This window comes from Ovis canadensis, chromosome 18 (genome assembly GCF_042477335.2).
Source record: "Ovis canadensis isolate MfBH-ARS-UI-01 breed Bighorn chromosome 18, ARS-UI_OviCan_v2, whole genome shotgun sequence".
Lineage (NCBI taxonomy): Eukaryota > Metazoa > Chordata > Mammalia > Artiodactyla > Bovidae > Ovis > Ovis canadensis.
This window is the reverse complement of record NC_091262.1, coordinates 23,333,216-23,355,602: the sequence shown is the minus strand read 5'-3', so window position 1 is coordinate 23,355,602 and position 22,387 is coordinate 23,333,216. Positions and strand designations below refer to the sequence as shown.

At 39.3% G+C, this 22,387-nt stretch overlaps 1 long non-coding RNA gene across 1 annotated transcript in view; it reads right to left on the bottom strand.

The window, feature by feature from the left end:
- Window positions 1-9,699: 9,699 nt before the first annotated feature.
- The window catches only part of LOC138423513 (uncharacterized), a 140,640-nt gene continuing 127,952 nt past the window's right edge, over window positions 9,700-22,387 (bottom strand). Inside the window, exon 4 of the long non-coding RNA XR_011250298.1 lies at window positions 9,700-10,335. This is a non-coding gene — a long non-coding RNA (uncharacterized lncRNA). The remainder of the gene's footprint in view (window positions 10,336-22,387) is intronic.

Below are 22,387 nucleotides of genomic sequence, written 5' to 3'. Positions count from 1 at the left end.
GCATATAGGTTTCTCAAGAGGCAGGTCACGTGGTCTGGTATTCCCATCTCTCTCAGAATTTTCCCAGTTTATTGTGATCCACACAGTCAAAGGCTTTGGCATAGTCAATAAAGCAGAAGTAGATGTTTTTCTGGAGCTCTCTTGCTTTTTCCATGATCCAGCAGATGTTGGCAATTTGATCTCTGGTTCCTCTGCCTTTTCTAAAACCAGCTTGAGAATCAGGAGGTTCACGGTTCACGTATTGCTGAAGCCTGGCTTGGAGAATTTTGAGCATTACTTTACTAGCATGTGAAATGAGTACAATTGTGCTGTAGTTTGAGCATTCTTTTGCATTGCCTTTCTTTGGGATTGGAATGAAAACTGACCTTTTCCAGTTCTGTGGCAACTGCTGAGATTTCCAAATTTGCTGACATATTGAGTGCAGCACTTTCACAGCATCATCTTTTAGGATTCGAAATAGCTCAACTGGAATTCCATCACCTCCACTAGCTTTGTTCGTAGTGATGCTTTCTAAGGTCCACTTGACTTCATATTCCAGGATGTCTGGCTCTAGGTGAGTGATTATACTATCGTGATTATCTTGGTCGTGAAGATCTTTTTTGTACAGTTCTTTTGTGTATTCTTGCCATCTCTTCTTAATATCTTCTGCTTCTGTTAGGTCCAGACCATTTCTGTCCTTTATCGAGCCCATATTTGCATGAAATGTTCCATTGGTATTTCTAATTTTCTTGAAGAGATCTCTAGTCTTTCCCATTCTGTTGTTTTCGTCTATTTCTTTGCATTGATCACTGAGGAAGGCTTTCTTATCTCTCCTTGCTATTCTTTGGAACTCTGCATTCAGATGCTTATATCTTTCCTTTTCTCCTTTGCTTTTGCTTCTCTTCTTTTCACAGCTATTTGTAAGTCCTCCCCAGACAGCTATTTTTCTTTTTGGCATTTCTTTTCCATGGAAATGGTCTTGTTCCTTGTCTCCTGTACAATGTCATGAACCTCAGTCCATAGTTCATCAGGCACTCTATCTATCAGATCTAGGCCCTTAAATCTATTTCTCACTTCTACTGTATAATCATAAGGGATTTGATTTAGGTCAGACCTGCATGGTCTAGTTGTTTTCCCTACTTTCTTCAATTTAAGTCTGAATTTGGTAATAAGGAGTTCATAATCTCAGCCACAGTCAGCTCCCAGTCTTTTTGTCAGTGTTTTGCTGACAGTATAGAGCTTCTCCATCTTTAGTTGCAAAGAATATAATCAATCTGATTTGGGTATTGACCATCTGATGATGTCCGTGTGTAGAGTCTTCTCTTGTGTTGTTGGAAGAGGGTGTTTGCTATGACCAGCGTGTTCTCTTGGCAAAACTCTATTAGTCATTGCCCTGCTTCATTCTGTATTCCAAGGCCAAATTTGTCTGTTACTCCAGGTATTTCTTGACTTCCTACTTTTGCATTCCAGTCCCCTATAATGAAAAGGACATCTTTTTTGAGTGTTAGTTCTAAAAGGTCTTGTAGGTCTTCATAGAACCATTCAACTTCAGCTTCTTCAGCATTACTGGTTGGGGCATAGACTTGGATTACCGTGATATTGAATGGTTTGCCTTGGAAACGAACAGAGATCATTCTGTTGTTTTTCAGATTGCATCCAAGTACTGCATTTTGGACTCTTGACCATGATGGCTACTCCATTTCTTCTAAGGGATTCCTGCCCACAGTAGTAGATATAATGGTCATCTGAGTTAAATTCATCCATTCCAGTCCATTTTAGTTCACTGATTCCTAGCATGTTCACTCTTGCCATCTCCTGTTTGACCACTTCCAATTTGCCTTGGTTCGTGGACCTAACATTCCAGGTTCCTATGCAATATTGCTCTTATAGCATCGGACCTTGCTTCTATCACCAGTCACGTCCACAGCTGGGTATTGTTTTTGCTTTGGCTCCATCCCTTCATCTTTCTGGAGTTATTTCTCCACTGATCTCCAGCAGCATATTGGGCACCTACCCTGGGGAGTTCCTCTTTTGGTATCCTATCATTTTGCCTTTTCATACTGTTCATGAGGTTCTCAGGGCAAGAATACTGAAGTAATTTGCCTTTCCCTTCTCCAGTGGACCACATTCTGTCAGACCTCTCCACCATGACCCGCCCATCTTGGGTGGCCCCACATGGCATGGCTTAGTTTCATTGAGTTAGACAAGGCTGTAGTCCATGTGATTAGATTGACTATAGTTTTCTGTGATTATGGTTTCAGTGTGTCGGCCCTCTGATGCCCTCTTGCAACACCTACCGTCTCACTTGGGTTTCTCTTACCTTGGACGTGGGGTATCTCTTCACGGCTGCTCCAGCAAAGCACAGCCACTGCTCCTTACCTTGGACGAGGGGTATCTCCTCACCATAGCCCCTCCTGACCTTGAACGTGGAGTAGCTCCTCTAGGCCCTCCTGTGCCCACACAGCCACTGCTCCTTGCACATGCTGCTCCAGGAAGGTTAAAAAATACTGAGATTCAATCTTTGCCTTGCTTTCCAGGGAACACAGTGCTGTAAACCATGTCAAGGCCCTCTTCCAACCAACCTACACATCTCCTCAAGGCAGACATCTAGGTCGTTCTCTTATAGAACATTTGTCCTATGGCTTGTGCACAGGATATTCATGTCCTCAGCAGAATTCCTTGCCTCCACCAGGAGAATAGCCTTCCTCCAGACAGTGAAATAGTAAGTGTATTGTGTGTGTGTGTATGTGTGTGTGTGTGTGTGTGTGTCTTAGTATCACAATGTCCAACTCTTTGTGGCCCCATAGACTATAGTCCACCAGGCTCTTCTGTCCGTAGATTTTCTAGGCAAGGATACTGGAGTGGGTAGCGATTCCCTTCTCCAGGGAATCTTCCCAACCCAGGGATTAAACCTGGGTCTTCCACATTGCAGGCAGATTCTTTACCATCTAAGCCACCAGGGAAGCACAAGAGTATGTGTAGGGATCAGTCAAATAAAACAGTGATGGACGCCAAGAGTCTCCATTCATAAAGCAGCTAAGGATAGCCAAGGATCCAAGCCCTCAGGCATCTCCTAACACCTCCTGGATGTCAGGCCTTGGGAGAACCAAGTGGGAGAAGACCTCAGTGGCTTCTCAAACCTTCATGGAGAAGACATCTAGAGAAGAAGCCTTGAGGTTTCAATTCTGGTTCTGCTACTTACTCGCCAGCTCTATGGCTTTGGACACAGGACACATTTTAAATCTGTTTCTTCATCTATTAAAATAAAACCTGCGACTAGGAAATTACATGAATGTTAGGAGGATTAAATAAGGTAACAATAGATAAAAAAGCAAAGCGGATGTAACTCCTGCTTCATTATTCATGATAAATGGCAGCTCAGTAAATACATGATGAGGAGACAATGAGTTCACATTAATTATTTTTTAAATCTTTTTAATTAAATTCAACTGCAGGTATATAGGCTAGGAAAAATATTTTGGCTAGAAGAGCAAAATTTTCAGCAACAATTACATCCCTTGAATCAACCTTATATATATTTTCCTTTGGAAACAACCTAAGTGTCCATCAACAGAAGAATGAATAAAGAAGATATGATACACACACACACACACACACACACAATGGAATACTACTCAGACATATAAAGAATGAAATCTTGCCTTTGCCACAACATGGATGGACTTGGAGGACATTATGCTAAGTGAAATAAGGCAGAGAAAGATAAATACTCTATGATATCACTCATACATGGAATCTAAAAAATATGACAAACTAGTTACTAAAACAAAAAATCAGACTCACAAATAGAACAAACTAGTGATTCCCAGTGGGGAGAGGGAAGGGGGGAGTGGAAACATAAGGGCAGTAGAAAAAAAGTTTACTAAGGGATTATATGAATAGAAAATGATGTCCGTGAAACTTTTGAAAATTGTACCGCATTACAGAATTTAAAGACGCTTTCATTTGATTGAAAAGAGAGACTGAAAGCCTTGGTGATAAGAGAAAAATGAAAAAGACCAAAAGGTTTTGGCAAGTGACAGTGAAATAAAAAAATTTAGAAACAGAAGTATATATTTACAAGGAAGAGAATCTAAGTTTTCTTGTGCATTTTCCGTATGCTTGACACTGTGCAACATATGTATATATTTGTTCTTTTTTCTAAACTTAACTAAAGGCTTATTATAGGTTAGGCACTGCATCATTTATGGGCCATATTTTATTTTCCTGACAGTCCTATGAAGTGGTACCGGTCTCACCTCACCAATAACAGACTCTGGTTTAGGAAGATGAGGGCCCTTGCCCAAACTCACAGAGTAAATGCATACACCCTCTGCCAAGATTCCGGCCTCTGTTCTTTATTACCCGAGTATTTTGACAATGTCGGTTTTGATGTGTTGTCTCTGAGAATCTTCATACTAAACTACACTTCATGTGTAGATAATGTCAGAGAATATAAATAAGGAAACAGAAGCAAGTCATATCATTGGCGAGTGCTAAAATTCTGACCTCAGAGGTTCTTCTCTTTCCATGTTGCTTCTCTGGGAAATAAAATATTAATAAAATATTATTTAAAATACTAGCATCTGGAATATTACTCAGTTATAAAGAATGAAATAATGCAATTTGCAGCAACATGGGTGGACCAAGAAATGATCACACAAAGTAAAGTCAAAGAAAGACAGATGTCATATGATATTACTTATATTTGGAATCTAAAAAATATGATATAAATAAACTTATATGCAAAACAGAAATAGACCCACAGACACAGAAAACAAACTTATGGTTACCAAAGGGAAAAGGCGTGGGAGGGTGGATAATTTGGGAATTTGGGATTAACATATGTACATGACTATATATAAAACAGATAACCCACAAGGACCTACTGTATAGCACACGGAATTATACTCAATATTTTATAACGTATAAGGGAAAAGAATCTGGAAAAAGAAAATGAAAGTGAATCACTTCACTGCATATCAGAAACTAACCCAACATTGAAAATCAACTATATGCCAATAAAAATAAAGCAAAATAATATGCTAGCTTCTGATATTTCTAATAGTAGGTCTCTGACTATATTTCAAGGGCTTCTATTTATGTATCATATATGCTCTCTCCTCTTCAAATTCTTTGTCTTACCAGTGTTTCCAGATGGTTCTTTTTGCCCATCCAAATATAAATCACAGCCGCCTTTGCTTCTTTCTTTTCTAAAAAGCTCTTCTAGCTCCAGTGATTTACTGCTACCCCATCACATGCCCAGCTGTACTCTCCAGAACATGCTTGTTCATCCTCAGCTCCCGAGGATTGTAACCACAGCTCGGGACCTTCAGAGCCCAGATGCCTGGGACAACACAGGCGCACAAAAGAGATCCTGTGAGGCGAAACATACAAACACACAGTCATGAATGCTGCTGATACCACTGGAAACAGACTTTTTAAAATGTCTTTGCCTGTCTTATTTCAATTTTGGTAAGGATAACGTTCCTTAAAAAGAAATACGCCTTTCACCAAAAATATGGTTTTAACAAGAAGGAAAAAAGAATAAAATATTTCCTATAGGTTGGAATGGCCAAGTTATTCTTATTTACCTCAGATATGTGTTTGTATTAAACAATTTATAGGACTTTTTTTAACTTTTGAAAGTATCTTCTTACACAAAATTTTGAAAATAGTAGCAAACAGTAAATTGCAATTACCAATACTATAAGATGTAGTAGAAACAAGATTTTAAATCAGGATTTTAGATTCATTTGCTTGTAAACACTAAATATTTTGTCTTCTTATATAAAATAATTAATTTTTGAGAAATCAAATATGACTATAAATATAAAACATAGGATCACATTTTGACCAAATAACAGCTTTGGCATATAGCTTTTAATAAAAGTTGATAATGAGTTTTGTGTTCATTGAATGTATTATGGAGGCATAGGGCTGTAAGTGGGGGAAATGGATAATTTCATACAATTTAATAAAAAATTCACTTTTGCGTGAAACTAAAAGTGCTTCCAAAATGTGGTTATTGAGTTGTGATTATTCCTCTCTGACAGTACATTCATTTAAAAAAAACAACAACAACAGAAGGACTACTCTCCCCAACAAATCTATCCAATGAGGAATTTTGTTAATGGGGAAGATTTTGTCCCCCTTTCCATCTGAATATTTAACATAAAAGTCCTGCTCCATTTTTCAGCTGGAATCACAGCAGTTTCTGTCTCTAACCTGGGAAGAATGTGGTTGGGCCTGAAAAGCCCCCTGTCCTATTGTTAGATTCCCGGGCACTGATCCTTGCTTTTAACATCATAATGAAGGATGCTCTTTAGTGGATTATCTTGAGAAGGGATTAACTCCTTCAAGTCTTCTAGGGGGCAAGGTGTTTTGAGCCCTAAATACACACCAATTGCCTGCTTAACTTTTTATCTTATTTTGAAAACCGCCCAGCTGGAATTCAAATTCTTTTCCATAGAGCTGAATTTTATTAGTAGCAAAGTTGGAGTTGGGGGCAGCAGATGCTAAATATAAGCACTGTTCTTTTAATCTCGTGGGGCCAAATGCTTCAGATATTTCACTGAGACAGGCACGTCAGGATAAGACTCAATCTAAACTTTGCCGTAAACTCTGCAAGTGCCTAAATCCTCACCCCATCTCCCAGGCCCATGCCTTAAGCCTTCCAGAAGATCCTACTTTTCCTAGGACCCTACCTTTAACCTCCATTGTCTACGTGGCCTTCGTACCATAGCTTTTAACTTTATCATCCACATTTTTTTTGAAGTCACTCTCAAAGTAGAATTCAAATGCCTAGTAAACACACATACACACACTTGAAAAGAGGGCTAATTGCTCTATAATTTATAATCAAGTGGTTTCTTTAGCCTTTGCTTCTTTATCTTAATAACCACTTATTTTTATCTGCCTATTACATTAATACCGAAATCTTGCATTTGTTTCATATTCATCTTACCCCTTATCTAACCTCACTTCTGTTATTAACTACCCTATTGTATTATCACAGGATTTGCTAGATAGCTCTAAACTCGTTCTTTCTCCTACCTTCTGTTAATTCAAACTTTTTTTTCCTGTAATAGCTTAAAAAAATAACTTTTCTTTTGTTCAACCCAAAGAATATTTTTTACCACTGAACACATATATTAAAGGTGTTTGTTAGATGTAGAAATTTCCTTTTAGACACATCCACAATAAAACTTTTTTCTTGGAACTTTGTCTTTCAGGCTGATTTACTTTTTTAATCAAGTAGCAATTCACATCACCTGGAGCTTAAAACAAAATAAGGTATCAATGAATTAGAAAATGCTTTATCGATTGTGTAAAAAGTTTTAAACATAAATATCACCAGAACGACCATAACAAGCTCTTGAGAAAATGAAGTTTCATAATTCGTTCGAATACCAGGTGCATTTTCTTGTGAACCCAATGAAATGAACTCTTATTCTTTGTTTTAGATATATAATAACTGTATTCTAGAGGCTATGCTTTAATTGTAAATAATCCTCCACAGTCTTTCAGTGTAAACTCTTTAAAGAGTCATGAATTTTATTTATACTCTCTCTGTCTTTGAGAGTCTTTTGTTTATTTGCTGTTTCGTTCTTTGTGAAATAACACTCCCAGAGGAAAATCCCCCTCTCTGCTTAAGGAATTAGGCCAGAGACAAAAGCAGGGAATTCTTTAAGCCTTGTTTTGTGCTAAGAGAAATGTTTGACATTTCTGTGGAGAGGTGTTTAGTTTGGATTCATTAGGTCTTAGGAACTCTTTTCTCTTTTCTGGCCTTTCAGATTCTGTCACTGTTTTTTTCTGTGTTTGGTAGACTGAAGAGAATTTACCAGGGTGTAATTAGGTTTCCTACATTCAAATAGCAAAAATCCAGTTTTAAATAGTTAGACCAAGTATTCCTCTCATTCAGCAGGCCCAAACCTGAATCCCACTTTCTGATACCCATCTGGGTAGAGGAACAGGCAGCAGCGGAAGCAAGGAAGAAAAAGGCTTTCACAGAATTTTATGCCCTGGTTGAAATAAATCCCTCTCCTAAGCATCTCTAAGCAAAGTTGCTTGACTCTCACTCCCATAGTTCTATCCAGGAAAGCCAAGACATTTGGTTTTCCAACGCTTCATCAAGGAACACTAAATAAATTCAGCTTTAACATCATTTTTTTTATGTTAAAGCTTTTGATAACTTTAACATCATTGGGCTTCCGTGGTAGCTCAGCTGGTAAAGAATCTGCCTGCAATGCAGGCGACTCTGGTTTGATTCCTGGGCTGGGAAGATCCCCTGGAGAAGAGATAGGCTACCCACTCCAGTATTCTTGGGTTTCTCTGGTGGCTTGACTGGTAAAGAATCTCCTGCAATATGAGAGACCTGGGTTCGGAAGATCCCCTAGAGAAGGGAACGGCTACCCCCTCCAGTATTCTGGCCTGGAGAACTGCATGAGCTGTACAGTCCATGGGGACACAAAGAGTCGGACACAACTGAGCAACTTTCACTTAACATCACTTTTAATACAAAAGGAAATATATGTACTTACTTTTTATTTTATAACACCTTGAGTGGACCCCATGCCTTCTCAAGATCATTTGAAAGATGTGCATTGTCTAGCCTTGGAAATGGCACATTCTTGACATCACAGCTATATATTTTGTCTTTACAAACAACAAAGATACTTTGCTAGATTATCGGTTTCATTAGCAGAATTAGTAGAAGCTCAAATAGTTGGCCATTCCCCAAATCCTCAAGCCAGAACTAGAGCTTGGACATAGGTACCCTTTTCCTCTTGCATGTGACTTGATTGACCAAACTCAGGATGATTTGCTTTTGAATTTTTCCTGCAGGGGGATGGAAGCAGAAAAAGGTGCCACTTGAAGGTGCCACTCAAGAGCAATTCAGAGATTAGCGAGCACAAGCCACACAGACAGTGTAGGCTTCTTTCCAGCTAAATCCCAACTGATGTTCCAAAGCCCGCCTCAGACTTGCCGTTTAAGAAATATGCCCTCTGGCCACTGCTGGGTCATATGCTCCCCATACACACCACACCTAGAGAGTGATGAAGTTCACAGGGCAGCTGAGGAGCCATGGGCAAGCCCCCACCAGTGACAGTCTTACTGGAACACAAGCTTTCTTTGGCTGGCTGACAATAACCCTTTGGCAGATCTGGCAGGGAGAGCATTAACCAAAAACGAAACACCAAAGGAAGGCCTAGTGCCCATGATTAAATAGGGAAAGACCAGATAATAACATCCTTAGTGGATTGCACCATTGTTAAGTACACCTCCCCAAGCCTCCCACAGCCCTTGCAAAAGTACCGATTTGTCTTCATCAAAATTGTAGAGAACCTGTGAGTCATGTCAACCAGCCCCAGCAACAAAGATGTGTATAAAGTACTAACTCCCTTCAGCCTACTGACTCCAGGAGAGCTTTCACGGTGTACCCCAGTGGATTTTCTTCTGTCATTGAATGGTAAACTCCTATCATGTGTGTTAAAATTAACTCTAATCTTAGACTTATTTAACAGAGTGAAAACAGACTGTTTTGCCCCTTCTTTTTGAAACTCTAAACTGTACATCGTAATTCAATTTCTGTGAGGACCTAGAAGTTCATAGCAAAAACCTCTGGGTTTTTGTAGTTCTGTGTAATTGAGAAACCTTTGAAAAGACATGTAAAGTTAACAAAAAGTAACGGTTGTAATCACTGATTCTTTAAGAATGTGAAAGATAAAACTATCAGACTTTATTCACTGAAGGATAAGTAGGAAGGGAAGAAGGGATAACACAGTGAGCACTAATATCAATAAATAGAAGTAATTATTTAGACCATTAGAAGAAAGATTTAATAATCCAAGTGGAAACCATGGGTTGAAATGTAAAATTGTCCTATCCTAAAAGAAAGGACATAATGGTCTCTGGGGAGAAAATGGGATCAAAAGGAAAAGGAGAAATGTCAAAAACTATAGTTCATTTAAGTATATGCACTGCAGCTGCTGCTGCTAAGTCGCGTCAGTTGTGACTCTGTGCGACCCCATAGACGGCAGCCCGCCAGGCTCCCCCGTCCCTGGGATTCTCCAGGCAAGACTACTGGAGTAGTCCCCCAAATGTCTTCCTTTGAATCAAATGTTAAAAAAAAAGCTTAGGGATCAGACAGGAGATTTGCAAAAATGGAAAATGTCCCCAGATCATTATAGAAGGATGGCACGCTCCTGATCAGTCTCTTTGGGGAACATCTGTCATTCTTGACCACGAGTCCATCCTTAAGAGAAGCATTGCCGTCTTCATCCCCTGCACTGATTCTAGAGCAACAGGAGGAGCAGGAAAGAGAACCAGCTACGGAGTCTCAATTTCTTCTATCTGAAAGAACAAAGGGAAGAAAATAAGTGTCATAGTCCTTAAAGTAACACTACTTTGGGTGATAATGCAGAAGGATGAATTTGTGAGATGAATAAACTTATTTCACCACATAGAATAAGTTTGAGTTGACCAGATATATTTTAATAATTGTATTTATCATTTTCTCTCTTGTTAAAAAACTCAAAGACAAAGACAAGGGAAGCCCTTCTTGAATATGGAAGAAACAAAGTTTGCCTGAAAGATGCCTTGGCATATTAATTATTCAATGGCAAGTAGATTGGGCAGAATGCCACTGAACAAAAGGCCAATGATAAGGACATAATGACAGAATTTGCTCTGCAAGTAGGCGTCTATTCATACCATATAAAATCAATTACTATAATTCCCACAGGACTTTCTCCCCCTTAAATCTACCAAATATAATGTGTTCTAACGTGCAAAGAAAGCTAGAAAGAACAGTCTCCATCTTAACCCTGAAGCTCTTGGGCCTCAGTACCTCGGTGTGAAAATTTAGCGTCTTCATTATTTGCAATTAATTAGAATGAAATGTGCCTCTATATTTTAAATTCTGTGTAAAGACACTTCCTATATTCCAAACAAAAAGAGTTGCTTCCCTGGAATAACATTCCTGAGATTTGTTCATTACTGTGAAGATAATAACTTTAAATAAACATGATCTTTAAGCTTCTTAATAAAGACAAATTGCCTTCTTTAGCCATTATAAAAAATAGCATATTTTGTAATCAGATGTGGTTCAGAGTTTTGAGACTGTGCAAATTAGCGTTTCTTTTCGACAGTAGCTTTGCTTTTCTTATGATGATCGAGCCATGTTCCATCCTCCCTGGCCTACTGGCAGATAAGATACCATGACTTGGGGCATGAAAGATGTGATTACGTCCCATACAGTCAGTTAGTTCCTAACTCTTCTTCTCTCTGTGTGAGGTCTAAGATGCACAGGTCCATCCTGCAAGAAAATAGGATTGATTTCCACAGGGAATTGTGGAAGCCAAACCACACCTATTTGGAAATGGTGCTTTGTTGAACTGTTTCTAGAAAGACGCAAACAGTCTCAGAAAATTAATATAAGCAATACTGGTTCTCTACAGAATGGATTTCATTTAGACTCAGATATTTTGCGTCACACCATTTAACAGGATAGCATGAAAGTTCATGTGACCTTCCTAACAACTGCAAACATGGCTCTGGTTTCTCACATTGTAAGTATAGCCCTCTTCAAAATTTGAAGAGGTTTCTATAGAAATTTTTTCTCTAACATTTGGATTAATATAAAAATCAAATTGCTTGCTTACAGGTGCTAATAGTAAGTTTTGGTACAGCATTAAACAAATTCCCACTATAACAAGACGACTTTAAAAGTGATTAGATATTGTTTTAAATGTGATTATCTCAACTCCTTTTTTATTGTTACAAAATAAAGACTTTTTTCCCTTAGGTTGCCTGTCACTTTTGAAGCAGGAAACATGATGAATTTCAGCACATTTGCCTTGCTATGCTTTATCAAGCTCATTAGAAATGATGCATGATCTGAACTTTACAGAGGAAAAAAATACATGGACACTTTCTTTTTTATCTTCTCTGTTTACCTCTGAAATCATGCTGCTCTACTTGTTGCACCAACTAACTGCCTATTAAGAAAAAATAGTCTTGCCTGTAAAACTCATGACTTTCCTTTACAATAGCCATAAACTTTAGGTGTTCAGTCTCAAAGAGTGATATCTCTAAATTTCTAGCTCAGAATGCTTCATTTTACTTTTCCATTGTCATGCAATGCTGACAGACAACTTCATATATGTGTATAGATTTGATGGTAAAGGTTATTTCTTTAATCGAATTTCCCAGTGTGATACACTTATAATAAAAACCTTCAGTGAGAAAGCTTCAGCTTAATGAAATCAACTTTCATCCATAAATTTAAACAAATCTTATTCTCGCTTAGAATTATATGGCATGCTAAAAATTCACTTTTAAAGAAAAATTTAAGACTGAGTTTTTAAATGATTGATGCCAAATAAGTTTTAAATAAGTCTTGAAAATCCAAAAATTATTACAGAGATAAAATGTCATATCTTCTTACTTCTCTCTACTGTATTTGAAAATTTGATTTATACTAAAACCTAGACAGACTCACCATGATGAAGGTCATCAGATAAAAATAATGTTTCTCCAAGTTTAATTCAGTACTTATCAGCTAGAACAATTTCTCTCTAATCCTTCAGATGTTAACTGCTATTGAGATGTAAAATGCAAATGAATATTATTTTTAAATGTTACATACAGAGTTGGTAAAAGCACTCCGGCTTAAAAAGAAGAAAGGTGGCTTCTCTGATAGCAAATAAACATATTATCTGAATTTCATTTTCATTAATATGTCTTTTATTTCTGGCACTTGTGTTGATGAGTTTCCTTGGTAATAGAATGAACAGTGAGGCACTTACATTAAACATGATAACCAAATTCCAAAATCTTGGAGAAATGCTCTGTTATTGTTTAACATGTTGCCTGGGAGAAACTTGTAAGCAGTCCAGGGTCAATCTCTACTTGCAAGCATATTTTCAAACTGAATATCTATACTTTCGCGTCTGTAGTTAATCAGCTCACACACAGGAAGTTCATGTTTGATGTGTAATAGTTGCTTTACAGTTTCAAGCTGGTTATCACCAACATCAGCACATTTTCTGCCTTTATTTCCCTTGGAAACGTTCTGTGTCAGGTACTTGACTGAGTTCTGGAGTACTGTGTCCCTGAACTGATGGAGATGACAGTCTGGTGGAAAGACCAATCTTAATCTATCATCACCCAATTAGATAAAGGATTAAGATACTTACAACTGAAGAGGCCTGAGAAGGAGGATTCATGAGGCTCTTCAAGCATATGTCAGGGGTCCCTGATCTAGTATGAAATGTCAGGGATCCCCAGCCTAATGCAAGGTGTGAGGGGGCCCCATACCTAGAGCAGGATGTCAGGGGGCCTGGACCTAGCCTGGAGATAACAGGGATCTAGCATGGGATTTAAAGGTTCTTTCCTTGAAAGTATGTTAAAAATGAATTCAAGGTTCTAAAAGAAAGCCAGTGGGGCTGAAAGGAAGAAGGGATGAGGCTGACAAGGGTAACAGGGCCAGATCATGCCAAGTCCTGAGGTCATCATAAGGATACGATTTTTGCTCAAAAACCAATGGAAAGCCATAAAGAGACAGAAAGTTTCAGTACAAAGAGAGGGACACAACTTGGCTTGTATTTTTTATAGATGATTGACATAGACACCCTACAAGGTAAACCCCACTGAACAAATGCTGAGACTGAGACCTTAATACGGACTTCCTTGTCAAAAGAGGGGAGTACAGTGAGTGTTGGTGTGTGCACTCGCCTGCACATGCAGTGTGTACTTGTGTGTCTACAATTCTGTTCTTATCATTTCCATCAGAGAGTTCTGTCCACTACTGCACACATTCAAAATCTAGGCTATGCTTCTCATTAATTTTTTGGTGGTATTTGATTTTAATGTCAAGTGGGAAGATATAAATGAGGTAGTCTGCGAACTACAAAAGTCTAAGAGAAAAGTTATTTTTAATTATGCATATTTCTTTAATGTGTGCCTATTGGTTATCTAAGGAATTGACTGGATACATTATTTTTTACACAATTTTAGAAGCAGTTTAGCTCAAAGACTAGAGTGGCATTTGAGTAGTAGCAAGACTCTTCATTCTAAAAAGTAGATTAAATAGAATATTATAAGCATATCACAGAATAATTCTGTTATTACATACTAAATAATAATTATAAATAGGTTTTCCAACACTAAAGGAGTATAAACATCAGATCTGAGCAAAATATGGTCTATTATCTTCTACTTAGTTCTGACAAGTGGGCAAACACCACTTGAAGGTAGAAAGCCCATTGTGGCTTATACTAAACTAGGATGTTTCTCCCTGCTGCTTCTTTTCTTAGTTCATTCTGTGCTCAGGCCACATGCTAGATAAGAGACTAGCTTTGGGCAATCTTTCCCCAGGACCTGGTTCAGTTTAGTTCAGTTCAGTCACTCAGTCGTGTCTGACTCTTTGCAACCCCATGACTCACAGCACACCAGGCCTCTCTGTCCATCACCAACTCCCGGAGTTCACTCAGACTCGTGTCCATCGAGTCGGTGATGCCATCCAGCCATCTCATCCTCTGTCATCCCTTTCTCCTCCGGCCCCCAATCCCTCCTAGCATCAAGCTCTTTTCCAATGAGTCAACTCTTTGCATGAGGTAGCCAAAGTATTGGAGTTTCAGCTTCAGCATCAGTCCTTCCAATGAACACCCAGGACTGGTCTCTTATAGGATGGACTTTTTGGACCTCTTTGCACTCCAAGGGACTCTCAAGAGTCTTCTCCAACACCACAGTTCAAAAGCATCAGTTCTTCGGTGCTCAGCTTTCTTCACAGTCCAACTCTCACATCCATGCATGACCAGTGGAAAAACCATAGCCTTGACTAGACGAACCTTTCTTGGCAAAGTAATGTCTCTGTTTTTCAATATGCTATCTAGGTTGGTCATAACTTTCCTGCCAAGGAATAAATGTCCTTTAATTTCATGGCTGCAATCACCATCTGCAGTGATTTTGGAGCCCAAGAAAATAAAGTCTGACACTGTTTCCACTGTTTCCCCATCTATTTCCCATGAAGTCATGGGACCAGATGCCATGATCTTCACTTTCTGAATGTTGAGCTTTAAGCCAACTTTTTCAATCTACTCTTTCATTTTCATCAAGAGGCTTTTTAGTTCCTCTTCACTTTCTGCCAGAAGGGTGGTGTCATCTGCATATCGGAGGTTATTGATAGTTCTCCTGGCAATCTTGATTCCAGCTTGTGCTTCTTCCAACCCAGCATTTCTCATGATGTACTCTGCATAGAAGTTAAATAAGCAGGGTGACAATATATAGCCTTGATGTACTCCTTTTCCTATTTGGAACCAGTCTGTTGTTCCATGTCTACTTTTAACTGTTGCTTCCTGACCTTCATACAGATTTTCTCAAGAGGCAGGTCAGGTAGTCTGATATTCCCATCTTTTCAGAATTTTCCATAGTTTATTGTGATCCCACAGTCAAAGGCTTTGGCATAGTCAATAAAGCAGAAATAGATGTTTTTCTGGAACTCTCTTGCTTTTTCCATGAACCAGCGGATGTTGGCAATTTGATCTCTGGTTCCTCTGCCTTTTCTAAAACCAGCTTGGACATCTGGAAGTTCTTGATTCACGTATTGCTTAAGCCTGGCTTGGAGAATTTTGAGCATTCCTTTACTAGCATGTGAGATGAGTGCAATTGTGTGGTAGTTTGAGCATTCTTTGGCATTGCCTTTCTTTGGAATTGGAATGAAAACTGACCTTTTCCAGTCCTGTGGCCACTGCTGAGTTTTCCAAATTTGCTGGCCTACTGAGTGCAGCACTTTCACAGCATCATCTTTCAGGATTTGAAATAGCTCCACTGGAATTTCATCACCTCCGCTAGCTTTGTTCATAGTGACGCTTTGTAAGGCCCACTTGACTTCACATTCCAGGATGTCTGGCTCTAAGTGAGTGATCACACCATCCTGATTATCTTGGTCATGAAGCTCTTTTTTGTACAGTTCTCCTGTGTATTCTTGCCACTTCTTCTTAGTATCTTCTGCTTCTGTTAGGTCCAGACCATTTCTGTCCTTTATCGAGTCCATCTTTGAATGAAATGCTCCCTTGGTATCTCTAATTTTCTTGAAGAGATCTCTCATCATCCCCATTCTGTTCTTTTCCTCTATTTCTTTGCATTGATCACTGAGGAAGGCTTTCTTATCTCTCCTTGCTATTCTTTGGAACTCTTCATTCAGATGCTTATGTCTTTCCTTTTCTCCTTTGCTTTTCACTTCTCTTCTTTTCACAGCTATTTGTAAGGCCTCCCCAGACAGCCATTTTGCTGTTTTGCATTTCTTTTCCATGAGGATGGTCTTGATCCCTGTCTCCTGTACAATGTCATGAACCTCAGTCCATAGTTCACCAGGCACTCTATCTATCAGATCTAGGCCCTTAAATCTATTTCTCACTTCCACTGTATAATCATAAGGGATTTGATTTAGGTCATACCTGAATGGTCTAGTGGATTTCCCTACTTTCTTCAATATAAGTCTGAATTTGGCAATAAGGAGTTCATGATCTGAGCCACAGTCAGCTCCCAGTCTTGTTTTTGCTGACTGTATACAGCTTCTCCATCTTTGGCTGTAAAGAGTGTAATCAATCCGATATCGGTGTTGACCATCTGGTGATGTCCATGTGTAGAGTCTTCTCTTGTGTTGTTGGAAGAGTGTGTTTGCTATGAGCAGTGTGGTTCTCCTGGCAAAACTCTGTTAGCCTTTGCCCTGCTTCATTCTGTATTCCAAGGCCAAATTTGCCTGTTACTCCAGGTGTTTCTTGACTTCCTACTCTTGCATTCCAGTCCCCTATAATGAAAAAGATATCTTTTAGGAGTGTTAGTTCTAAAAGGTCTTGTAGGTCTTCATAGAACCATTCAACTTCAGCTTCTTCAGCATTACTGGTTGGGGCATAGGCTTGGATTACCATGATATTGAATGGTTTGCCTTGGAAACAAACAGAGATAATTCTCTCATTTCGGTACATAGAGTCTATCCACTTCAAGGAATCAGAAGGAAATATTTGCACCTAGCACTTCTCCTTTCAAGAAGGAAGAATGGAGATGTCACAGGAGCGATATCTCATTTTTTCAAGGTTGAATTATTGCAAAGAGCAGCCAAGTAGCACAGCCTCTGCAATGGCTGTGGTTATTGTTTGGTCACTTACTCATGTTCAACTCTTGTGACCTCATGGAGGGCAGCCCACCTGGCTCCTCTGTCCATGGGATTTCCCAGGCAAGAATACTGGAGTGGGTTGCCATTTCCCTCTCCAGGTCATCTTCTCAACCCACAGAGATCAAACCCATGTCCCCTGCTTGGTAGATGGATTCTTTACCACTGAGCTTTGGTTGTAGAACAACCAGTAACTTCCATTTTGTGTTATAAACTTGATCAAAAGTGCTTGCAAATTAATTGGCTAATGATTCTGATGTAGGCAGAAGTTGGAACTTACAGTCACACCTACAGACTTATAGTGTCTTAGTCAGTTTGGGCTGTCACAAGACACTATAGTCTGAATGGGGACCTCGTGGTGGCTCAGTGATAAAGAATCTGTCTGCAGTGTAGGAGATGCACGTTTGATGTTAGGTTGGGAACATCCCTTGGAGAAGGAAATGGAAACCTACTCCAGTATCCTTGTCTGGGAAATCTCATGGGCAGAGGAGCCAGGTGGGCTACTGTCCATGGGGTCACAAAGAGTCAGGCACAACCTAGCAACTAAACAACACCACCAACAATAGACTGAGTGGCTTAAACAAGCAACGCTTATTTCTCACAATTCTAGATGCTTGGGAATCCAAGATCAGGGTTTCAGTATGGTCAGGTTCTGTTGAGGTACTTTCTCCTAGCTTGCAGAAGGCTCCCTTCATATAGTTTCCTCAAATGGCAGTGAGAGAGATCTCTTTTTAGAAAGGCATTACTCTCATCATGACGGCCCCACCTTCATGACCTAATCTAACCCTGATTATCTCCTAAATGCCTTACCTCCAAATATCATTGGGATTAGGGTTTCAACATATGAATTTGAGGGGAACACACTCAGTCCATGACAGATTAATTTGCTTATGCTATGAATGAACATTAGGTCACTTCAGTCATGTCCAACTCATTGCAAACCTATGGACCATAGCTCACTAGGCTCCTCTGTCCATGGGATTTTCCAGACGAGAATACTGGAATGGGTTGACATTCCCTTCTCCAGGGATCTTCCTGACCCTGGGAATGCACCATCTCCTGCATTCGTGGGCAGGTTCTTTACCACTAGCACCACCTGGGAACCAAGGCTGAATTACCCCCAAGAATTATAGTAAGATACACCTCACAGCACAGAGTAAAAGAGAAAAACCTACCATCAGCTTTGGGTACTCTTGTCATTTTGGGTCTTCAGGTGGGATTGTTTAGGAGACAGCTGTATAACAAAATATAGAAGTTAAGGGATTTGGAACCCAGCAAAGACTATAGAAGAGGAACAGGAGCCAAAGGAAACGTCCTGGGGAACATTAACTCCAGTTGCATTCATTGAGTCCCTCTAGTTTGCATAATTTAGCATCAAACTACACATCATCTCATGTTTCTAATTCCTCTTATAGATGACTCGGGCCAGTGTAACTTAATGCTCTTATATCCAATCATTCACCCAAAATAGAAGCCAGGAATTGAGAGGACCATCTAAATTCTACCACCAAAACCCAAGCAACAAAGCAGCAGTGATCTAAATATGCCACCACACAAATCAGTTATTCTGTTTTGTTTTGTTTTGTTTTGTTTTGTTGGCTAAACTACCTGAATCATAGTCCATTTCTTAAAGGAGGTGAGAAACGTGATTCCTCATGGGGTAGGCTGGGGTAAAGAAGAAGCAGGTGACAAGAGAACTTCTCTTGGATGTCCTGAAATTCAGGTTCCCAAATGCAAGGAGCTAGTTGGGTGAAAATTGTGTTTTCTGAGACAAGCTGACTCATCACACATCTGAAAGAAGTCTGAATCCCCATAAGACTGGTGCATCTTCTCGTCACTACCTCGTAGAACAAAGCAGGCTTCTGTTGATTGATATTAAAACCAACCTTTGGTTGGCCTTGCAGATACAAAAAAAAATTGTATTTACAAGGCCAGTTTAGAGTTCTGGTTATATTTGGTCTTGCCATCCTTGTCTGTGTTTGAATCTGAACAGTCGTCTTAACTTGTACTATAGATAGTGCCTCCACATCCACAAGCTCATCTGTTGAAGTCCTAAACCCCTGTGTGTGGTTTTGGAAAATGGAACATTTGGGAAGTAATTGGTTTAGATGAAGTCATGAGGGTAAGATTCCCTGATGAGATAAATATCCTTATAAGAAGAGAGTCCAGAGGACTTGCCTTCTCTCTCCTCCATGTGAGAACACAATGAGAAGGCAACCATGTGCAAGTCAGAAGGTGAATCCTTATTGAGGAACCAAATTGCCTGAAACCTCAGACTTTTTGAATTTCCAGCCTCCAGAACTGTGACAAATGAAGTTCTGTTGTTCAAACCCCCCAGTCTATGGTGTTTTGTTATGGCAGCCCAAGCAGGCTAATACAATGTGTCCCCCAAGGGGACATCAAAAAACCTTTGCAAAACTATGGAAGCTTACTTTAAGGTATAATGAGAGAAGTCCTTGAGATTGAACTAACATGGAACTTTTAAAACATTTGATCATTTGGAGGGATTTAGAGGACTTTAAAGGCTTCCCTGGTAGCTCAGCTGGTAAAGAATTTTCCTGCAATCCAACCCTGGTTGGATTCCTGGGTGGGGAAGATCCCCTGGAGAAGGGACAGGCTACCCAACTCCAGTATTCTTGGGCTTCCCTGGTGTGTCAGAAGGTAAAGAATCCTCCTACAATGCAGGAGACATGGGTTCGATCCCTGAGTTGGGAAGATCTGCTAGAGAAGGGCATGGCAGCCCACTCTAGTATTCCAGCCTGGAATATCCCCTTGGACTGAGAAGCCTGGTGGGTTACAGTATGACTGAGTGACTAAGCAGAGCACAGCACAGAGGGATTTATAGTGATACAATGAAAGAATATGTTCCATTTAACATAGTCAATTTCATTTTGTAGGAATTTTGGGTTACTTGGTAATGCAATCTGCTTCTTCAGATACTATTCCACAACATATTTGAAGAAATTTTGCATCTGATACAAATGCATAGATTTCTTTGATTAAACCAAATGGGATAAGAGAGTAAATGTTGTGCCAAGAACATCATATGGTATTATACCTTCTACATTAAAAAATAAATGCTTCCAAATTAGAAAAAGAACACTTTTTAAATTCTTGAAATTTGAAAGTTGATTTCACATCCGGATTCTCAGTGAGGCACCCGATAACGTTTCCCTGAAGCCCATTTATGTTGGTATATTGGTATGACCATTTCTTTCATAAATCTGCTTTGAAACACAGAAGAGGCATGCTGTTTAAAAGCTGGTGAAAGGTGATTGCTAGCTTTGAAATAAAAAAGCCGAGTTTCATTTTGAAAAGCAAGACCTTTCTCAGTTTGACTGAAAAGCATTAAACAGGATAGAGTGACTATCTCTTGTAATTGTCAGCAGATTGGCAATCTGACATATAATTCTGGCAAACCTGTACTTAATTGCTAAAATATGACTTCCTAGCAACTACAAGTATGTTCTGGCAATGTCAAATTATCCCAAACCACATGACTTGACTTCTGCTTTAGAATTAAAATTGAAGATTTACCCCTGGTTGAAGCTGCGCCTTGTGCATTCCGCAAGAACTCTATAAACTGCAGACAGGAAAACGGGATATCGTTAAAGCATTTTGGTGCCCCAGGGGTCAATGTCAGATACAATCTAATTTAACATCTTTATTAAGGATCTCGAAGAGGGAGTAAGCCACATATTAATGAAATGTGCAAATGATATTAAACTGGGAGCTTGTGTAACCACCAGTAAGGACAAAGAAATAATAGAAGCGTACCAAAAGAGGTTAAAAGTATGAGCAGAAAATTATTACATGAAAATCACCTTCTTGGGATTGATAGTTTTGGAGATGAGCACTGGGAGTCAGAAATCTCAAAGTTTGGGAATTAAAAGGAAGAAAAAGTGGGCGACCTTTAGCCAGTATCTAATTAAGACACCAACGTAAACATCTTACATTATGTAAATTTATACAGTCTTAAATCAGAAATATCACCGACTCTAAAATTAGATACAAGCCAATTCAAATGTTGTAACTTAACTAAATACAACATATTATAGATGGCTGTTAAAAATGACTAGTATACCTGAACAATATCAACAATCAGAACATATGAAATAGTACAGAGAAGAGAAATGGCAAAGCATAAAATATGAGCATGATGATAAAATATCACACATCGTAAAATACAAGTTTGCTTATTAAACAAACTCCAGAAGTTCTTCACTCAGAAACCGTGTTTCCAAGACAGTAATTTGAAAAAACAGACAAATATGTCTTTTTTCAAAAAATAGTGAAACAATTTAAAAGCCCTGACCTTTTACCCTGTGACTCCATGCTTTCCCGTTTCCACCCAAAGAGTTGAGACATGGCCAAAGCTGTTACTAAAACAGGATGCCCTTGGGGCAGCATCTGATAACCTGTCAGTCTTCAGGTAGCTTCTCTTGACTCCCTATAACTTCTTGACATCACTCTTTCTGTCTTCTCCACCTCAACTTGTTCTTCCATGCCAATGATCTTGGTCGCTCTTAATTATCCGGTTATTTTGACAAGAAATTTTAAATAAGCGCATACCCTGAAACAGTGGTTTGCATTTTAGGGTCATTGGCCTCTCCCTCCATCCCTTAGAATTCCTCAGAGACTGTCCTAAGCTGAAGTCCCACAATGGAATGCACACAGCATGGAGCTGGAAAGAAGACCTTACCTAACCCATTCTGGAATATTTGGTTTCATCACTCTATCTTTGGTGCTGACTCAATAAAAGGTGGCTTCTACTTGTTTTCCAAATCCTTCCATGATTCCTTCCCTCTCTTCAGGTTCCAGGAGGAAAAATAAAAGAGGAAAATTCCTTGGTGCCCCAGAGATACTGAAATAAAAGGTAGATTCAAAGAACTGAAGATGCTGAGGTTCTGGTGTAGGTACTAACATAGCAGAAACAAACTCTTTTCTTTGCGCTGTAAAGAACCTAACCAGTATCACATAGACGTGGGGTTTAATACCTCTGTGTCAAAATTCTCAGAAACATCGGGGGGCTACCAGACTCATGGGAAGGAGTAACTGGCATGTGAGGGAAGAATATAAACCCAAGTACAGGTTGCAGCTAATGTGGGGTGGGTACACTGAAAACCTTCAAGGATATGCTTGCTGGTGAGGAAGAGGGATTCTTTTAAATATACTAGAAGGAATTATTAGAATTATGTGAATAAAACTCAAGGAGAAAATAAGTAGGCT